Here is a 10,361-nt window from a genome sequence, read left to right as displayed (position 1 = left end):
TCATTAACATCTTCCCTAAATTACACATATAAACTGATAAGATTTAGAATCATGCATCCTTAGCAAGACAACTGAAGATAATGTGCACTGATGGAGGCCTATCCATGTCATTCTACTCTGAATTCTGCATGTGTGCTGCTTAAGAAACTGACATACTAACAATACTATTAGACAAAACATGGTATGAGCACACATTTTCAGAGAAAATTTTGATTGTGCACACCTAAGGATAGGTAGGAGGCGAGTTCATTCAAAGCCCTTCCTTGGAGTCCATGAAATTACATGGGTTGGTAAGGCTAAAATTATATCGAAACTGCCCACATTATTTCCCTTTGCACATCATACTCCATTTGCCTCTTTGTAACTTTGTACAAAAAGAAAATGGGAATTGAATTACTCCTCTTTTTGCAGATCGTTGCATTTAGATGGGTTGGTCAGGCTACAAATAAATAAAAACTGCCCATGATAGTCTGCAATCTGGCCACAGTTGTGTGACTGATGGAATCTGATTCTTGTTATGGTCTGGATGTTGTTTTCAGGGTCCTGTTTCTGACAAGAGGGAGGACCCAGATAGCTCTTATTACAAACATGAGCCTTGCCCCAGATAGTTCTTCTAGATGCCTGGATTGAAGGAATGTGTGAACTTTTAGATTCAATAGCTATACATAGTGTTTGAATAGCGTGTTCGTTATATGCAATGGCTGCTATTCAACATATGTTTAATGAAAGTGATTCCCTATAATGTGCGAAGATCGGCAACACCTAATGTCAAGAACAAGTTCGTCTCTTACACATGAAGAAAAATGCACATTCGAAGAATCCATGCACCTATTCGCAACAAATAACTCAGTTGTCTTGCATAATAAGAAAATGCTTAAAAAATTGAACATCCCAGTAGCGCTTTGCTCTGCGGAACAACAAAGGCAGAAAACTCCTACTACAACAGAAGATGAGCATCTGCCTGCAAAAGTTCTCTTATGCAATGAACAAAAATTTATGCTCACCAGCAACTTATGGGCACATGCAGGCCTCGTCAATGGCGCACTTGTGAAGGTCATCTCAATATTTTATTCAATTGGCTCAAAGCCCCCAACGTTACCATCCTTTGTGGTTGTTGACTTTAGGCAATACAGAGGAACACCGTGAGACATTTCACACCCAACATATGTACCCATTTCTCCCTTCACAAGGGGTACACGCCGTCAGATACCACTTCAAATGGCATGGGCTTTAACGATACACAAGTCACAAGGAATGACATTAGACAAAGCAACAATGGACATCGGCACCAGAGAATGCCAAGGGCTAACATTCACTGCAATTTCAAGAGTGTTGTCACTAGTAGACATACACATCAATCCAGCATTCCCATTCTCACGCATTGCACAAATGCACAAGAATCCATATCTTAAGCGTAGACAGCAAGAGGAATCATTCCTTGCATCAAAATCTATTCAGGATAATACACTTTAGCCAATCGTACAACCTGTCTTCCAGAATTACCCACATGGTAAACACCACTCACTACATAACCAAGTTTCACATAGATTTGCTTGCTATTACATTTAGTTTCATATGATTTTATACTCATTTGGAATCGTTTAATTTATTTTGAATATTCAAACAAAATCGTCAAACATATTCATTGTCACTTACAATGTTTCCTTTTTGGATGGCAACAGGTATGGATACATGCTACCTACGAAGGTTGTATGAGTGTTGCGAAGAAATTCAGCAACAGGAACTTACGTTACAAGATATGCAGACAAGGATCTTGCCACAACAATCATTGCCACTTTACCGTTTGCGCCCAGCCATTAAGTTGTTAAAGAAAATAAGGAAAATACTTAAGATAACAATTCACATCCATGAAAGGGATGCACACAGGCAAATGCGCCATCAATTGCAGGAACAACTCGCACAATATGGCACCACAATAAACACTAACTGGTGTTGCCGATGCCATGGCCCATCATGCATATATGATTAGCTGCTCATTCTCAATTACATCTCTATATGATAGAATGCTTTTATTGTACATATGTTTAGAAGCCAACAAATACTTTCATTGTATATATGTTTAGTTATAACTTACCAAACACATCTCTATGTGTAGAGTGACTTTACTCTATCGACTTTAGGGTTTTTAGATTATTATGGATGTTGAGCGTTTTAGCTCTGGCTGGAAACAAACTCTGTTGTTTTGTTTTTGTTTTTGTTAAGATCCATTTATGCAATTCATGGAATTAGAGTGTTTAAATTTCTCTTCATAATTTACATTGGTTATATTCTCCACTGAGTTTTGTATGGCTGTGAATGTAATCAGTAAATAGGTTGGGCGTAATCCTTTTCCTGTACTGTTGGTTTAACAGGTTACTTGCATTATACATATATGCATTTTGGTATTTTATGGCTAAACACTTGGTTTGAAATAGTTCTGCAATCAAATCTTGCATGTTGGGCATGCCATTCCTCTTGTTTATGTGGTAGTAAATTCACTGTTTATTATAGTTCCGACTCAAGGCGAAAACTATATTGCTTCTATTCTATTTATCTTAAGATAGATAATTGTTATTTAATATTTCCAGTATAGTGATTACAGTACAATATGTGTGCCTCTTTGTAAAACCCCTCCTAATTTCCTGTATATACTCCGAAGTTTCTTTTTTGAATAAGTTTGAGGTCAATGGACAATATCCGCTCTGTTCAATTTGTTAACGAACTTGCTCTCATTTACTGTCTAAGTCAAGTATTTGCAGCTGTGTTGATTTCTATTTGACACTCTGTATTGCCTTCACCGTTACTTTTTGAAACCTTAATAGTGCGGTTTGCTTTATTTATATAAACAAGTCCTGTACAAGGTCATTCCAGGTATACCTTCCATTTCATTAGAGAATAAACATTTCTACGTATATGGCCTATACAATTTCTTCCACTCCTTCTCCCCATTCTCCAACGGTCATGCTCCTAATGTTTAGTTCACTCATCAATGGTAAATGTTTCACTTGCTTTAATACAACTTTTATGCCTTCAAAGACATATTCTTGGTGCTCTATTAAAGGTTTTATATGGTATTGGTACCCCTCTGCTTATTGTCATGCTTTCCTGTAAAATGTCTTCTTGATATTTTTCTATGTTCTGCAAACTTACCTAATAATTGCTTCCATTTACTACTAGAACATTGGTACTATATGAAGATTGTACTCCAGGTTCATGGCAATTAAACTGTATGCCAATGCCAGCATATGGCCTGGGTGCAACTGAATTGTACTCCAGGTTCATGGCAATTAAACCGTATGCCAATGCCAGCATATGGCCTGGGTGAAACTGAATCCTTGTTGACTAACAGTTTTCTTATTGCTAGGAAACATTGTTTGAAGCATCCAGACCATGGATTCCCATTGGTTTTGACTTATTGAGTCTCCAAAAAACATTAATCGCTTTCCTCTTAACCGCTCTAGCAGATTTTTGGCATTGAAACTGAAACACCATATACAGAAAAGTCCAAATCCTTTTATTCTCATATACAATATCACCCTGTTTTTTATCCATTTATTTTCATATGTTCCACCAAGTTTCTGGGACGTCAGGACATGGGAATATGTCCGGGGGACATGTGGCGATTCCCTCAAAATTTAAGAAACTCACGGATGGTATCGAAGTGCCTGAAATAGGGTTCTCATCCCAGATACTAAATATATGAAAAATTAAATTATTCAATTGATAAAATATAAAAACAACAGAGCACCATTGTATTAAGTTATCAATCACCATGGCAAAGTCATTGACAACATCCTTTATGAGAAGTCCTTTGGAGTGTCTGATAGAGTTATTTATCAGAAGCCTTTTCTTTTCGTGAGTGAAAATGTTTTAACTTCTATATATCGTCCTAGACAAAGTAGATGTTTAGTAGGAATAAGTAGTCATTATTTGGACCTGTGAACTTTATTTTATTTGAAGTATTCAGTTGGTTAGTATGAATGCGTAGTCATTCTTTGGATGGGTGAACTTTATTATATTGGAAGTATTCATATTCCTTTTATAGGTTGTTAGACCATAGTATGTGTTGGGCTGCATTTTTTTTTTTTAGATATTGTAGTTTGTGTCTAATGGATGCACTTAAGCACTATGTTGTTGGAAGTTCTATTTTGGTATAAGCACATTCAGGACATATTAATTCATTCAAAATTCCATTACGGGATTAACTATTTTAATATTTATATGCCAAAGAGAACTCAGGTAGAAGGGCAGTAGGAACTGTAGTCAGCAAACGGACAAAGAAAATAATCATATGTCATTCAGGACATATTCATTCAGCCAAAATTCCATTGCAGGATCAACTATTTATGTGTCACAGAGAACTCAGTTTGGAGGGGAATAGGAACTTTAGTCAGTGTAAGAATTAAAATGCTTATATTGCATCTACTACAACTAGGATGATTGGGGTTGAGGTTGGGGCTTCATTTACCATTCTTACTCATTAGGTCTAAGCAGCTATTATCAAGGTCTCTATCAGATTGCTTTCAAAAGTGCATCTTTGAAAGAGAATCTTGGATCTGTCAAGGGAGGAGGTACAAAGATAGATGGACCAACGCTAAGGGGATTCAAGGGTCCATACACAAGGGCACCCATTGGGTCCATCTTTATCTTAGAGGTATGTAGGGGATGGGTTCCCAATAGCAGTGATTAATGTAGAGGTTACAAAGCTTGATGACACAAAAGAACCAAACAACATCTTTCAATGGGCACACGGAGGGGATCAGAATCTCCACTGGGGATGGACAGAGAACTTTGTGGCAAGGCTAAGGAGGTGGCCATTGAGGCCATAACAGAGATGGAAATGAAACTAGAGTAAAACTCTATCCACCTCTCACGAGCTCCAACTCCACATTTCAATTTTACTTTATTCACAAAAATTTGTATGTACTTAGTAACAAGCTAAATACTTTTATTTGAATAATTATCTACAATGAAGAAATCTCTCCTTTCATTAACTAAAAGGATTGAACACCTATACTATATTCATCTAAAATGTTTTGAAGTCATTAACATCTTCCCTAAATTACACATATAAACTGATAAGATTTAGAATCATGCATCCTTAGCAAGACAACTGAAGATAATGTGCACTGATGAATTCCAAAACCTAAGCATATGTGTCCAGTCATCTCATGAAGCAAATTTCATGTCATATACCATGGCAGGCATGACGAATAATTAGGATGGCTATAAAATTAAAAATATTGTTGAGTAATGTTCAAAGGCTTTTATTAATTTCCCCGTCGTGACCAGACAGAAAATGTATGTTCCATGACACATCCTCCAGCTCCACCTCTCCCCCGAAAAATATAAAGTTTCAATAACATCAACTTGGTTAGTATGAGGCAGTCAAGAAGACTCTGATATATAGAATACAAAGATTTGGGTCACAAAGAAAGCATATCCCCATTGACAAGTAATAATCTGTTAAACAAATATAAAGCATTACATTATAAAGTATTACATATAAAATTTAGATACCAGTACACAACACTGTACTTGCCAGTTTAGAGCTCTAACTAGCTTTAATTTGTAACCTGCTACTGCCATGAGTCCCTTGTCTGCCATGAGTCCCTTATTAGGTCATTATTAGGTCATTCAGGTAAATGGTTGGGGGGATTTGACAAAGCAAACATATGAATCTCAATCGCCGTTCTAAATGAGTAGTGAGACTTACTTTAATCTCTAAAAAACCTTTGTTCTGAACAGGAAGAAAATCCATGCTTAATGCCCCTGAATTACATTAAATTTAAAACACCATCCACTATGAAAGACACACTTGCTTATTTTTAGCTCTAACTATTGCAGAGCAATACTGAAGAGCGCAGATGCTCGGGTATCATCACATAGTTACACATTGTAGTCACTAGGGCAATACCAAATTTTAAACTATAATCAAAACTCCAACCAAAGAAAGTAATTGACAAATTACAAAACCCAATCTTGCTTTCTTGCATAATCAATACTGAAATTTAAAAATAGAAAATCCTGAGGATACATGTGCACATCCAATTACCAAATTTTGCATGATCCTCTGCAGATTAATCTCCTTCCATTAATGAGCCAAAGGAGTAATCCAAATTGGCAATGCAATATCACCCTGTTTTTTTTCATTTCATTTCCTTTTAGCATAAATGCAATGCAAAAGAGAACATACTTCTAGGTAGGTTAATTTGTTTGCATTTTTATTTGCAGGGTTTAATTTGATTTCTGAAATATTTTGGAATAGAAATGATTGAGGTAAAAAACTGATATTTTTTATTTTGGAAACTCTGTGGAGAAGATTTTCAAGATATCAAACCCTGTGTCAAGATATCAAAAACGATTCTACATCAACAAACAATTCAACATCATTCACTCAAGGCAATTTCAAAGGAAGTAGAATATAAATTAAGGATCCATCTCTACCTCCTGCAACACCAACGCGAAAGGAAAAAGTAAGTTTGTTTGTTTGGGAAGAAAGGAAAATGGCGAGCTGTACTGCAGGCCAGGTTATCAAATGCAAAGGTAACTACTTTAGTTCAGTTCAGTTCAGTGCAAGGAGTCATGGCCACATTCTTTTTATTTCATGTATATCATTTCATGGCAAAATTGATTTTCAGGGTTAAGCTGGATTTATGCAAACTGTATGTGTGCAATTTATGCTTCTTTAAATCTGATATATTTTGATTTGTACTTTTGTTACAGCTGTTGTTGCATGGGGTGCAGGGGAGCCTCTGAAGATTGAAGAAGTGGAAGTGGCTCCTCCACAGGCAATGGAAGTCTGGGAAGCAAAGGTATGCTATGGATAATTATCATTAAACATCAAGTTTCTGGGAAGCAAACGTATGCTATGAATAATTATCATTAAACGTCAAGAAAATTTGAAGGAAGGATATTAATTACACATCTCCAACTGCATTGTATTGTATAACACATACAAATATTGCTTTTAACAGTGAAATGGAATGGTTGATACTGATACTGCTTTGGTTGCAGGGTCAAACTCCTCTTTCCCCGCATTTTGGGACATGAAGCAGCTGGGTATGCACTCTGCTCTTGCTCATGAGTTCTATGTATTCAAAAAAATTAGTTAGTCATATTAGTAGGCGTGTGGGATTTCAAAAAAGTTAATTAGTCATACTAGCAGGCATTCAGGATTTCAAAGAAATTAATTAGTCATACTAGCAGGCATGTAGGATTTCAAAGAAATTAATTAGTCATACTAGCAGGCATCATGTAGAATTTCAAAAGGGAAAAGGGACAGTAATTTTCTTGTGATTCATTGGTCACAGATCTGTTGCTTGACACAGAGTTGTTGAGAGTGTTGGAGAAGGGGTGACTGACCTCAAGGAGGGTGACAGTGTGCTTCCCTTATTTACTGGAGAATGTGGAGAATGCAGACACTGCAAGTCAGACGAAAGCAACATGTGTGATCTTCTAAGAATTAATACTCACAGGGGGGTTATGATAAATGATGGGAAGTCAAGGTTTTTAATCAATGGGAAACCCATTTACCACTTCCTTGGCACATCCACTTTCAGCCAGTATACAGTTGTGCATGTCAGTTGTGTTGCCCAAATTAATCCAGAGGCTCCTCTTAACAAAGTTTGTATTCTCAGTTGTGGGGTTTCAACAGGTAAATCATTTTCTGGACTTTTTGAGGGTAATTTGTTGATGATTGTGAAAAAGAGATCATTAAAAGGATATAATTGACATTGTATACTGTTTTATCCAATTCCTAAAGTTATGGTTTCCTGGACTGTTAATAATAAAATCATCCATGATCGTTCCCTTGATTGAAATTCTTATTCACAATTTATTTTGTTGTGGGATCAGGCATGGGTGCGACTTTGAATGTAGCAAAACCCAAGAAGGGTTCTCTTTATATTTTGTCATTTCAATTATATTATTATTATTATATTATTATTATTATTATTATTATTATTATTAATGTTTAAATAAAAATAGTTACAAAATTATTTATAGATCACAAAATTAACTGTATTTTATTAAACATCACATAAGAATACAATAAGTACTGGTCTAAGAATATTATAATTTGACTTTCTAATTGCACTATACAATTACGGGGCCTACCTTATTTCAATCTGGTTATGGTTACCTTCCGGATTTCTATTTCTATGTTTACCTATAAAATAAATAAAAAATAATGTCTTTCAATTCGAAATACAGGCAATGGTAAATGTTGACATAATCCAAGTAAATAATGTTGCTATTGCGGAATGGTTAATGTTTATATAATTTATTTAGATAATTCTTTTTCAACACTCATGGTTTAAGTAAACAATGTTTTTTCTTATTTGAAATTAACCATTGTTGATCTGATCTTCACTTGAGGGGTTATCATTATTGATTAAGGAGGTTTTATATATGGTATAAGTGGACAGCAATTTTAGAAATAATTAATGAGTTTACAAGTTGAAAATACTAAATTAAAACGAATTTACCAGTTGAAATAGAAATAGATTAGATTACGCGCGGTTATTTTAAAATATTAAATTAAAATGTGGAAAAGCATATTACAATTACTTAATGTTTTAGTCGTAGTGTCAACCAGCAATGTAAGTGGTTTGTTTTAATATTTGCAAATTACAAATTTCTCCACTTTTCATTTATCATGTAAAACGATGTAATTTATTTTTTATTTAAAAAAATAAATTGTGTTGCCAATAATCTATTGAGTTTTTAGTATGAACGCGTTTTAAACTTAATATATTGATAAAAATTGTTTGGTTTTGGTTTTGTTGTTTTAGTATGAAATCTACTGGTACGGGATGGTCATGGTGGTTATTACCTTGGTCACTAGCGAACTTTATATATGCTTGACTATCTGTAGAGGTTTCTTGCTTTTAATAATCCTATCGGCCTCTCTTTGTACTTTTGGGACAATTGCTAGTATAATTATTATTATTAATCAGTTTTGTGTTCATGTTCTTGAATCAAATTTAATGGTAAAGAAATTGTCAAACGCATGTGGTTTTTCATTCTATCGTAATTCAATGAAAGCTCTAGTTACATACTGATGCCATGTATGGGTTGTACCAATATCAAAGGTGTGTCCTTTAACCTTTTTGAAAATGCGTTATTGGTGTGGGTATTTAATATTCCCCTTTTTGAAATATGTTGAAATGGTTTGGATGTGATGTTATATGTTGATATGATCGGGATCTTATATGTTTTTGTTCGTGCTTTGCGTGTAAGAAAAAAGAAGAGCAAAACTGAAATATTAGGTATTATTCATAGGTTGGTAATATAATTTTTTTGGATAATTACTTTTAAGTTTGTAATAACTTTATGTTGAGTGAATTGATCTCATAGTTCGCCTACTTAATTGACTTCAGTGTTATAATAAAGAAAATAACAAAACAATATTTTATTTATTTATATAAAAGAAAATTTTAAATTTAAAGTTTATAGTTATTTAATTGATTAAATAAAAATTGATATATTAAAATATATTGTATAAGTGTTTGGAGTAAATGAATAGTAGGAATGTGGATACATGTGTTTACAATTGTTAAAAGTTTCACTCAAATTGACCAAAAATATTAAATTAGGAATAGTAATTAATATATATATATATATATATATATATATATAAAATATTTTAAGAAGGTTTTTTTCTATTATAGTGTGTTATAACTAGCAACTGCTCTAAAAGGTGCAAAGAGAGGCTGATAAAAAAAGTTAAATTGAAAGAATTGTATTTTGGTTTGAAATAATAGATATTATAATAATTCAATCATTCAAACTAAACCTAGTCAATAAATTGCCCAAAATAAAATAAATCCTCAATCAAAATTATACAAATTATTATTCTTTGTTTCTCTCAATTATTTGTATAATAAAATCCACTCAATCATTCAAAATTGCGCTGCTCAATTTTGCATGCTTTCCAAACATCAGAGGGCTCGATTTTGATTGGGAATCTTTAATTGACATTAGACAGTACGAAAACCTCTTGGGTGATGATGGAGGGAGCTGTGAAATTAACGACATGGGACCTTGTCCGAAGCCCACAATCCCGGCTACTTGTGTGAAGGCGTTGCCTTCACTGCTAGTACTGCATCCAAAGGCAATATGCGGGATTGATTGATTCTATCCAGATTTGGAAGTAGCAAATGTGAATGTCTTGTATGAGAAATTCCCCGATGTCGTTGAGTAATCAGCATAGTTGTAATCGAATTCACAGCCTGCAATTCCGCAAGAAAAAGAATATGGATCCGACTTGCAAAGCGCGTTTTGGCATGGAAGCTTGTTGTATATGGAAGAATGCTTCGAATTGAAGATTGGAGTCTGTTGTTTATAGCAATCAACGC

The 10,361-nt window shown here is 34.4% G+C and overlaps 1 pseudogene; it reads left to right on the top strand.

Moving 5' to 3' along the window:
• The first annotated feature begins 6,506 nt into the window (after positions 1-6,506).
• On the top strand, positions 6,507-10,138 carry LOC149257426 (alcohol dehydrogenase 3-like; annotated as a pseudogene).
• The last annotated feature ends 223 nt before the right edge of the window (positions 10,139-10,361 follow it).

Source organism: Pinus tabuliformis, chromosome 6 (genome assembly GCF_031772625.1).
Source record: "Pinus tabuliformis cultivar Carrire ecotype Pingquan chromosome 6, CPIR1, whole genome shotgun sequence".
Taxonomy (NCBI): domain Eukaryota; kingdom Viridiplantae; phylum Streptophyta; class Pinopsida; order Pinales; family Pinaceae; genus Pinus; species Pinus tabuliformis.
The sequence above is the reverse complement of the archived record's forward strand: the minus strand, read 5'-3'. Positions and strand labels throughout refer to the sequence as shown.